Below are 11,752 nucleotides of genomic sequence, written 5' to 3' on the forward strand. Positions count from 1 at the left end.
TCCCTTGATTCAAGGTAAAGACCTCGGAGTTCCCCTTGAACTCATCTTGTTTGATACCCCACATCTAATTTGACAGTAAATGTAATGGTGGCTCTAACTTCTAAATATCCAGAATTAATTAGTTCTCACCCATCTTTCACCAGGGCCACTACAACAGTCCCCTAAATATTATAGCTCCCTTGTCCCTCTTCAGGTTTTTCTCAGCACAGAAACCAGAGTGATCTTGCTAAACATATTTTGTCCCTCCTCAGCTCAAAACTCTCCAATGCTCTCCTTTCACCCAAAGCAGAGGTCAAGGTCAACACAATGGGCTACAGGCCCTCCAACCTCACCACCTGGCTTCCTCTCCACCTTCCCTCCACTCGCTGGGCTCAAACACGCAGGCACCCTCTTGCCTGCCTCAGGGCCTTTGCACCGGCTGTTCTCTCTGATGGCTTGGGCCCCGTCCCCCGTCCCCATATCTGCAGAGTTGGCTTCCTCTCCTGCAGAGTTGATGAAAATGAAATCCTGCTTCCCAGAAGGCCTTCCCAAGCCACTCCAGAACTTCCTAACCTGTGCCTTGCTCTGTCTTCATAGTACTACTGGCTAGCAATTACATTTTGCCTATTTGTTCATCATCTGCCTCTTGGCTAGAATGTAAGATCCGGAAACACAAGGGTTCTTGGTCTGAGCCTAGCACAGCATCTGGCACACAGGCCATCTGTATCTGTTAAAGAATGAGAGCTGAGGCCGGGCGCGGTGGCTTAAGCCTGTAATCCCAGTACTTTGGGAGGCCGAGACGGGCGGATCACGAGGTCAGGAGATCGAGACCATCCTGGCTAACACGGTGAAACCCCGTCTCTAATAAAAAATAAAAAAAAACTAGCCGGGTGAAGTGGCGGGCGCCTGTAGTCCCAGCTACTCAGGAGGCTGAGGCAGGAGAATGGCGTAAACCCGGGAGGCGGAGCTTGCAGTGAGCCCCTGCACTCCAGCCTGGGCGACAGAGTGAGACTCTGTCTCAAAAAAAAAAAAAGAATGAGAGCTGAATTCAGCACAAGACCCAAAGTGAGCATGAGATGAGAGTGAAGGGCGATGGAAGCTCTTCAATGAGGATAAAGAAATATATTTAAGGCCGGGCGCGGTGGCTCACGCCTGTAATCCCAGCACTTTGGGAGGCTGAGGTAGGCGGATCACGAGGTCAGGAGATGGAGACCATCCTACCTAACATGGTGAAACCCCGTCTCTACTAAAAATACAAAAACAAATTAGCCGGGCATGGTGGCGGGCGCCTGTAGTCCCAGCTACTCGGGAGGTTGAGGCAGGAGAATGGCGTAAATCCGGGAGGTGGAGCTTGCAGTGAGCCGAGATCGCGCCCCTGCACTCCAGCCTGGACGACAGAGCGAGACTCCGTCTCAAAAAAAAAAAAAAAAAAAAAAAAAAAAAAAAATATATATATATATATATATATATATATATATTTAAAAAAAACAAAAAATGATGGAAACTGTGAATCTGCCATTCCCTCGCTGGTTCAGTTTCACTGTGTGACGCTAAGGTTTTAATTCAGCATGGCTCCAAAATCTAAGATCAGTATTTCCTCTGGTGCCCAGCTGAAGAGGCAATCTGTTCTCACACTGGAGGATGAAATGAATCTGCTAGACTTTTTGAGAGATGCTCTGTGGGCAAGCATGGAGACTTTTTTTTTTTTTTTTTTGAGGCAGAGTCTTGTTCTGTCACCCAGGCTGGAGTGCGGTGGTGCTGTCTCGGCTCACTGCAATCTCTGCCTCCTGGTTTCACGCCATTCTCCTGCCTCAGCCTCTAGAGTAGCTGGGACTACAGGCGCCCGCCACCACGCCCGGCTAATTTTTTTGTATTTTTAGTAGAGACAGGGTTTCACTGTGTTACCCAGGATGGTCTCGATCTCCTGACCTCATGATCCACCCGCTTCGGCCTCCCAAAGTGCTGGGATTACAAGTGTGAGCCACCGCACCTGGCCTAGCATGGGGACTTTTAAGAGCAGATAATTGGCCTGGCACAGTGGCTCACACCTGTAATCCCAACACTTTGGGAGGCCGAGGCGGGTGGATCATGAGGTCAGGAGTTCGAGGTCAGCCAGGCCGAGATGGTGAAACCCCATCTCTACTAAAAATACAAAAATTAGCCAGCCACTGTGGCAGGTGCCTGTAATCCCAGCTACTTGGGAGGCTGAGGCAGGAGAATCGCTTGAACCAGGGAGGCAGAGCTTGCAGTGAGCCGAGAATGTGCCGCTGCACTCTAGCCTGTGCTCCATCTCAAAAAAACAAAAAAAAGAGTAGATAATTTTAGCCAGGCAGGGTGGCTCATGCCTGTATTCCCAACATTTTGGGAGGCCGAGGCGGGCAGATCACTTGGGGCCAGGAGTTCGAGACCAGCCTGGCCAATACGGCGAAACTCTACTAAAACTACAAAAATCAGCTGAAGGTGGTGGTGCACACCTGTAACCCCAGTTATTCAGGAGGCTTAGGCAGGAGACTTGCTTGAACCCCAAAAGGCAGAGGTTGCAGTGAGCCAAGATCATACCACTGCACTCCAGCCTGGGTGACAGAGCAACACTCCGCCTCAAAAAAAAAAAAAAAAGAGTAGGTAATTTTACCTATATGTGATTTGACCTCATGCTCTGATTTGAAATCGAATCCTGCATACAATGAGAGTCAAATATGACCAGTCCTTCTGTGTCTTTTACTCTCCCCTTCACTACACACAACCTAAACCCACTGTGTCTGACTGGGCGTGGTGGCTCACGCCTGTAATCCCAACATTTTGGAGGCCAAGGCGGACGGATCACTTGAGGTCAGGAATTCGAGACCAGACTGGCCAACATGGCGAAACCCTGTCTCTACTGAAAAAAAAAAAAAAAAGAAAAAGAAAAAAAAAAATTAGCCGGGTGTGGTGGCATGCGCCTGTAGTCCCAGGTACTCGGGAGGCTGAGGCAGGAGAATCACTTGAACCCGGGAGGCGGAGGTTGCAGTGAGCCGAGATCACGCCACTGTACTCCAGCCTGGCGACAGAGTGAGACTGTCTCAAAAATAAAAATAAACCTGCTGTGCCTGACAACCTCTGGCCCTCAGGTGGTAGGTAGTGGCACCCATTCATCTACACATGCTCAGGGACAGTACGTTTATACTGAAATGTATCATTTCAAAGTTCTTTCCTACATTTTATCTCATTTAATTCTCAGAATACATGTTTTGGTTGTTTGTTTTTGAGACAGACTCCCGCTCTGTTGCCCAGGCTGGAGTGCAGTGGTGCAATCTGGCTCACTGCAACCTCAGCCTCCTGGGTTCAAGCAATTCTCCTGATTCAGCCTCCCGAATAGCTGGAATTACAGGCACCCGCTGCCAAGTGGCCAAAAAAAAAAATAATTTTTGTATTTTTAGTAGAGACAGGATTTAGCCATGTTGGCCAGGCTGGTGTCAAACTTCTGACCTCAGGTGATCCGCCCGCCTTGGCCTCCCAAAGTGCTGGGATTACAGGAGTGAGCCACCAGCCCAAAAAGCTACTCGTGAGGCTGAGGCAGGAGAATTGCTTGAACCTGGGAGGTGGAGGTTGCAGTGAGCCAAGATTGCACCATTGCACTTCAGCCTGGGCGACAAAGCAAGACTTTGTCTCAAATAATAATAACAATAATAATAATTTTTTTAAAACCCTGAACATTAAAACATTATAAAAATTAAAAGACGTCTGGGTGTGGTGGCTCACGCCTATAATCCCAGTACTTTGGGAGGCCGAAGTGGGAGGATCACTTGAGGTCAGGAGTTTGAGATCAGCCTGGCCAACATGGTAAAACCCCATCTCTACTAAAATGCAAAAATTAGCCAGGCATGGTGGCGTGCACCTGTAATCCCAGCTACTTGGGAGGGTGAGGCAGAGAATCGATTGAACCCGGGAGACGGAGGTTGCAGTGAGCCAAGATCGCACCACTGCACTCCAGCCTGGGTGACAAGAGCAAGACTGTGTCTCAAAAAATAAAAATAAAAATAAAAGACAAGACCCAGATATGACAACAACTGCACTCCATAAGACGAAGACAATCCGGCAGAAAAGTGGGCAATTCACAGAAGGCAAATGGCCAATAAACATGTGAATATAGCTCAACCTCAATAGTCATGAAGGTAATGCAATCCGAAACCACTAATTCCCACCATCAGAAGGACAAACACTGTAAAGTGTTACAGTAGCAAATATTTATCAGGACACTGTGACCGGCCTCGGTGGCTCATGCATGTAATCCCAGCACTTTGGGAGGCTGAGGCAGGCAGATCACCTGAGGTCAGGAGTTTGATACCAGCCTGGCCAACATGGTGAAACCCCATCTATACTAAAAATACAAAAATTAGCCAGGTGTGGTGGCGCACATGTGTAATCCCAGCTACTCAGAAGGCTGAGGCGAGAGAGTCGTTTGACCCGGGAGGCGGCAGTGAGCCGAGATTGCGCCATTGAACTCTAGCCTGGGCAACAAGAACAAAACTCTGTCTCAAAAATAAAAATAAAAATAAATAAAAGGGGCCGGGCGCGGCGGCTCAAGCCTGTAATCCCAGCACTTTGGGAGGCCGAGACGGGCGGATCACGAGGTCAGGAGATCGAGACCATCCTGGCTAACACAGTGAAACCCCGTCTCTACTAAAAAATACAAAAGAACTAGCCGGGCGAGGTGGCAGGCGCCTGTAGTCCCAGCTACTCGGGAGGCTGAGGCAGGAGAATGGCATAAACCCGGGAGGCGGAGCTTGCAGTGAGCTGAGATCCGGCCACTGTACTCCAGCCCGGGCGACAGAGCGAGACTCTGTCTCAAAAAAATAAAAAATAATAAATAAATAAATAAATAAATAAATAAATAAAAGGTAAGGACACTGAGCAACAGGAACACTAATGGTGGGAGTGAGAACCAGTACCATCATTCTGAAGAGCAGATTAGCAGTATCTCATAAAGGTGAATACTTCCAGAACCCACCGTCCAGTACTTCAACTCCTAGGTATATCTCCCAGAGTAACTCCTACGTGTGCTCAAGGAGACATAGATACCAACGCATACTGCTGCACTATTTGTAATGGTAGAAAACTGAAAACATCCTAAATTTCAACCAAGTGAACTGATGAGTAAACACTGTCCAACAAACTTTCTGTTCTCATGGGAATGTTCCTTATGTTCTTTATACACCATGGCGGCCACTAGCCACAGGCTCCTGCTGAACATGTGAAATGTGACTATGTGTCTGGGGAAGTGGATTATTTGTTTTGTCTAATTTTAATCTAAATAGCCCTATGTGGCTAGTGGCTACCTTATCAGCACAGCCGTATAGCAGTGAAACTAAGTGAATTAGAGCTACACACGTTTCCACATAGACAAATCTCAAAAGCATTACACTGGATGAAAAAAAGCAGGTTTCAGGCCGGGCACGGTGGCTCATGCCTGTAATCCCAACACTTTCAGAGGCCGAGGCGGGCGGATCACAAGGTCAGGAGATCGAGACCATCCTGGCAAACACAGTGAAACCCCGTCTTTACTAAAAATACAAAAAAAATTAGCAGGGCATGGTGACGGGCGCCTGTAGTCCCAGCTACTCGGGAGGCTGAGGCAGGAGAATGGCGTGAACCCGGGGGGCGGAGCTTGCAGTGAGCCGAGATCACACCACTGTACTTCAGCATGGGGGATAGAGTGGGACTCCGTCTCAAAAAAAAAAAAAAAAAAAAAAGAAGCAAGTTTCAGAAGGCAGAACCCAGTGCCACCCTAGTACCGGCTCTGTCAGGATACACCCAGTATGATCCTGCTATCAGAGGTCCCCAAGACCACACTGAGGTTCAATGACTCACTAGGGGGAGTCACAGGATTTAGCTTGGAGGTGTAGGCATGGTTGTGATTTATGATAGTGAAGAGACACAAGGCACAATCAGCAGAGGGAAAAGACGCAGGAGCTGAAGTCCGGAGGAAACCAGGACAAGCTTCTAAGAGTCCTCTCCTAGTGGAGTCACATAGGACTCCATCAATTCCTACTGCCAAGTATGACAGCACGAGAGATATGCGATCTACCAGGGAAGCTCATTACCCAGTGACCAGAGTTGTACTTGGGGGTGGTTGTGTACCAAAATGCCAGACTCCAGAAGGAGAGCAGGTGTTCAACATGAACCACATTGTTAGCGGAAATTGTTTAGGCACTCACCATTTGGGGAACGGCAGGAACCCTCCCGAAATCCAAGTTCCTAGATATCAGCCAAGGGTCAATCTTTCAAACAGGCTCTTCAAAGGACAGCAGTCTCAGTCCTGCTAGGTTAACTCTAAATTGCACAGACACCATTTATATAAAAGTATAGAACATGACAGCCGGGCGCGGTGGCTCAAGCCTATAATTCCAGCACTTTGGGAGGCCGAGACGGGCAGATCACGAGGTCAGAAGATCGAGACCATCCTGGCTAACATGGTGAAACCCCGTCTCTACTAAAAAATACAAAAAAACTAGCCGGGCGAGGTGGTGGGCGCCTGTAGTCCCAGCTACTCTGGAGGCTGAGGCAGGAGAATAGCGTGAACCCGGGAGGCGGAGCTTGCAGTGAGCTGAGATCTGGGCACTGCACTCCAGCCTGAGCAACAGAGCAAGACTCCGTCTCAAAAAAAAAAAAAAAGAACATGACAAAAACTATTGTTTAAAGATACACGCCTATATGCACAGAAGACTGTAAACACCAAATTCAGGGTTGCGGCTACATTTGAGGAAAAAGGAAGAGGAATGGGTTTCATGTAGGGTATAAGGCCCTTCAGTTGCATCTCTAATGTTTTAGTTTTTTTTTTTTTTTTTTTGAGACGGAGTCTCTGTCACCCAGGCTGGAGTGCAGTGGCCGGATCTCAGCTCACTGCAAGTTCCGCCTCCTGGGTTTACGCCATTCTCCTGCCTCAGCCTCCCGAGTAGCTGGGACTACAGGCGCCCGCCACCACGCCTGGCTAGTTTTTTTTTTGTATTTTTTAGTAGAGACGGGGTTTCCCCAGGTTAACCAGGATGGTCTCAATCTCCTGACCTCGTGATCCGCCCGTCTCAGCCTCCCAAAGTGCTGGGATTACAGGCTTGAGCCACCACGCCCGGCTATGTTTTAGCTTTTAAGCTGGGTAACAGTATTTTGCTATAGCACGTCTTATACTTTCTTGAGCATGTGTGCACCTGAAGTATTACACAGGAAGAATGAAGACGTACCTGCTTATTACTGTGTGCTACTAACAGTTCATAGTTTTTTGTTTGTTTTTAGACAGGGTCTCGCTCTATTGCCTAGCTAGGCTGGAGTGTAGTGGTATGATCTTGGCTCACTGCAACCTCTGCCCCTGGGGCTCAAGCAATCCTCCTACCTCAGCCTCCTGAGTAGCTGGGACCACAGGCACATGCCACCACACCCGGCTGATTTTTTTATGTTTTGTAGAGTTGGGGTTTTGCTATGTTGCCCAGGCTGGTCTTGAACTCCTGAGGTCAAGTAATCCACTTGCCTCAGCCTCCCAAAGTGTTGGGATTACAGGTGTGAGACACTGCACCTGGCTGGTTCACACTGAGTACTTTTCGCATTCCAGGTATATGCTAAACCCACCCTTTACATAGATTTATTCTTTTTTTTTTTTTTTTTTTTTTTTTAAGATGGAATCTTCCTTTGTCACCAGGCTGGAGTGCAGTGGCACAATCTCAGCTCATTGCAACCTCTACCTCCCAGGTTCAAGCAATTCCCCTGCCTCAGCCTCTGAAGTAGCTGGGACTACAGGCGCACGCCAACACACCCAGCTAATTTTTTTGTATTTTTAGTAGAGACGGGGTTTCACCATGTTCACCAGGATGGTCTCGATCTCCTGACCTCGTGATCCGCCCTCCTCGGCCTCCCAAAGTGCTGGGATTACAGGCGTGAGCCACCGCGCCCGGCCAATTTTTTGTATTTTTAGTAGAGATGGGGTTTCACCATGTTAGCCAGGATGGTCTCGATCTCCTGACCTCGTGATCTGCCCGCCTTGGCCTCCCAAAGTGCTGGGATTACAAGCATGAGCCACCGCGCCTGGCCAAGAAAGGGTACTTTAAATAGGGTACTTTGGGAAGTCTTCTTTCAGAGGACATTTGAGCTGAACCACAAGCGAAGAGAATGCGACAGCCGTGCAATTATCCAGAGGAAGCACATTCCAGGCAGAGGGAACGGCAAGTGCAAAGCCCTGCGGCAGAAATAAGCTGGGTGTGTTGAAAGAAGGGGAATAAAGCCAGCTGGGCTTGAGAGCAGTGACAAGAAGAATGGTAGATGAGGCCTGAGAGGTCAGCTGAGGCTACCATGCAGGGCAGCCTAAGTCATAGGAAAGATCTTAGATTTCATTCTAAGTAGGATAAGCCTTTGAAGGTTTTAAGCAGAGTAATGACATGATCTGGTTTACAAGTGAAGATCATTCAGCCAGCTGTAAGGAGAATGCATCATAGGGCCACTTTCTTCATTAGCGCCATGGAAATAATGCTGGTGGCTCATGAGCTTCTCGGGGCTATGAAAAGGTCAGGGACAGGGATAAAGGGAAAAAAGTTCCACAATGCAAAGAGAAAACTACAAAGTTGGAATGAATAAATATTTAAATAAGCATCTAGAAATATGACATCATGACAACTGCATTAATCATTAAATTTAGTATTCATAAGCAATCGAATTACATTTGGAAATTAGATTTTCTCAAATCACAAATATCCCCAAGTATGCAATGATTGCCAAGAAATCAAAGGAATCATAAATGTGAGCTTCCTTGAAGCCAAATAATTTCAAAAGAATATTAAAAAGCTTTCAATTTTTTTTTTTTTTTTTTTTTTTTTGAGACGGAGTCTCACTCTGTCACCCAGGCTGGAGTGCAGTGGCCAGATCTCAGCTCACTGCAAGCTCCGCCTCCCGGGTTCACGCCATTCTCCTGCCTCAGCCTCCCGAGTAGCTGGGACTACAGGCGCCGCCACCTCGCCCGGCTAGTTTTTTGTATTTTTAGTAGAGACGGGGTTTCACCGTGTTAGCCAGGATGGTCTCGATCTCCTGACCTCGTGATCCGCCCGTCTCGGCCTCCCAAAGTGCTGGGATTATAGGCTTGAGCCACCGCGCCCGGCCAGCTTTCAATTTTTTTTTAACAGCTAAAAAAGTGTTTTCTTAATGTGAGATGTACACACCAAAAAAAAATGGGCTAGGCACTGTAATCCCAGCATTTAAAGACAAGATAGGTTAACTGCTTGAGGCCAGAAGTTTCAAGAGCAGCCTGGGCAACAGCGAGACCCTGTCTCTACAAAAAATTTAAAAAGTAAAACAGGCAGGGCATGGTGGCTCATGCCTGTAATCCCAGCACTTTGGGAGGCCAGGGCGAGTGGATCACCTGAGGTCAGGAGTTTGAGACCAGCCTGGCCAACATAGTGAAACCCCGTCTTCACTAAAAATACAAAAATTAGCCAGGCAAGGTAGCGTGTGTCTGTAGTCCCAGAGAGTCGGGAGGCTGAGGTGAGAGAATCGCTTGAAGCCAGAAGCAGGAGGTTGCAGTGAGCCGAGATCGCACCACTGCACTCCAGCCTGGGTGACAGAGGAAGACTCCCTCTCAAAAAAAAATAAATAAATAAAACAAATCAGGCATGGTGGCATGCACTGGTGATCCCAGCTACTTGGGAGGCTGAGCCAAGTTATAGTCAGCCATGATCATGCCACTTCACTCCAGCCTGGGAAACAGAGCTCTGTTTAAAAAAAAAAAAAAAAAAAATCCCACAGGAACTGGATTGTTTCGAGTTGACTAGGTAAGAAATACTAGTGCCTTGGATCAGTGCTATTCAGGCTTATGGCCTGTGAGTTTGAACACTGTCCAGGGCACCCTTAGAAAGGCCTCTCTGGGGAGAGGACATTTGAACAGAGACTTGAATGACAAGAAGGCATAAGCCAGCCAAGAGCCCAGGAGAAGAGGTTCTGGGCAGAGCTTTGCACTGGGAGTGGCTTGTCAGATTTTTAACAAAAAGAGGGTTACTTAGGCTGGTTTGAAGTTGGAGCTGGGTAGTTAACAGGAGATAAAGCACAGTTTTGAAGACAATGCTCTCATCCTGAGAAGTGACCTGGTCAAATATGTTTTCGACCTTCGCTGTCCAGTAATACAGGAGCCACTTGTCACAGGGGCTCAGGAGCACTCAACTGTGGCTATCAAGACAGCTAAACTGAACTTTCTTTTTTTTTTTTTTTTTGAGACGGAGTCTCACTCTGTCGCCCAAGCTGGAGTGCAGTGGCCGGATCTCAGCTCACTGCAATCTCCGCCTCCCGGGTTCACGCCATTCTCCTGCCTCAGCCTCCCGAGTAGCTGGGACTACAGGCGCCCGCCACCTCGCCCGGCTAGTTTTTTGTACTTTTTAGTAGAGACGGGGTTTCACCGTGTTAGCCAGGATGGTCTAGATCTCCTGACCTTGTGATCCGCCCGCCTCGGCCTCCCAAAGTGCTGGGATTATAGGCTTGAGCCACCGCGCCCGGCCTGAACTTTCTTTTTTAAAATTTAATTTTAATTTTTAGAGACAGGATCTCACTCTGACACTCAGGCTGGAGTGCAGTGGCTGGAGCATCCTGGGCTCAAGAGATCCTCCTGCCTCAGCTTCAGGAGTAGCAGAGACTACAGGTATGCACTACCACACCTGGCTTATTCTTTCATATTTTTGTAAATATGAGGTCTTGTTATGTTGCCCAGGCTGATCTTGAACTCCTGGCCTCAAGAAATCATCTATGCCCAGCCTCTAAAATTTAATTTTTTTTAAAAAAAGTAAATCTTAAATTAAAAAAAAAAAAAAGATATGGCTGGGCACAGTGGCTCACGCCTGTAAACCCAGCACTCTGGAAGGCCAAGGCGGGCGGATCACTTGAGGTGAAGAGTTTGAGACCAGCCTGGCCAACAAGGTGAAACCCCGTCTCTACTAAACATACAGAAAAAAATTTAGCTGGTCATCTGTAATCCCAGCTACTCAGGAGGCTGAGACAGGAGAATCGCTTGAACCCGGGAGGTGGAGGTTGCAGTGAGCCGAGATCGCGCTATTGCACTCCAGCCTGGGTGACAGAGCGAGATTCTGTCTCAAAGAAAAAAAAAAGTGGTTTCCAAAAAATGTAAAATTTGGTGCGCGGCTGGCATTATTTTTCCACTGGGCAGAGCTGATCGCCCATGGGGGCAGAGACTCTGCGACCTGGAGTCTCCCAGGCCGGGGGCGACGGGATGCGGCGGAGAGAAGTTTCCGGATGTATTGTGCGGTCATGAATCATGTCAGGGAATTGCCACGGCCCCCGCTGAATGGAGAGAAGCTGCCTCGGGAGCTGAGTAGCAGAGCCCGGACTCGAACACTGGTCTGCCCCCGAACTGAAACTCCCATTTTCAGTACCGTCTGCTTGAAACCTTCCAAGAGCCCTTGAGGGGGCGAGACCGGGATCCAAACCCCTCGGGGGCGAGAGCGGGATTCGAACCCCTCGTGGGCGAAAGCGGGATCCGAACCGGGCTGGACTCCCGAGGTCCGAGCGCGCCGCGTGACCGCCACTCCGAACGTTCGCAACGTTCACAACGGACTCCAGGGCCGCTGGACCTCAAGGGTCAGGAGCCACTCAGAAAAGCTCCAGACTACGCTCACCTGTTGACAGACGCTGAGGCCGCAAACCCTCCTCCTCTCTTTTCACACTAGCCAGCACTGCGGCGGCGCTCGACTTCCGCTTCTCTCCAGCGAATCCCCAGCTGAGCCTCCGTCTGCTCCCGCCACCATTACCAATCCAGCCA

The 11,752-nt window shown here is 48.7% G+C and overlaps 1 long non-coding RNA gene across 3 annotated transcripts in view; it reads right to left on the reverse strand.

Moving 5' to 3' along the window:
• LOC104661049 overlaps window positions 1-11,686 on the reverse strand; it is a 49,842-nt gene extending 38,156 nt beyond the window's left edge. For all 3 annotated transcript variants that reach the window (XR_004058677.1, XR_747798.2, XR_004058678.1), the window contains exon 1: window positions 11,610-11,686. This is a non-coding gene — a long non-coding RNA (uncharacterized LOC104661049). The remainder of the gene's footprint in view (window positions 1-11,609) is intronic.
• Window positions 11,687-11,752: the final 66 nt, after the last annotated feature.

The sequence above is a fragment of the Rhinopithecus roxellana genome, chromosome 8 (genome assembly GCF_007565055.1).
Source record: "Rhinopithecus roxellana isolate Shanxi Qingling chromosome 8, ASM756505v1, whole genome shotgun sequence".
In the NCBI taxonomy this organism is placed as follows: Eukaryota; Metazoa; Chordata; class Mammalia; order Primates; family Cercopithecidae; genus Rhinopithecus; species Rhinopithecus roxellana.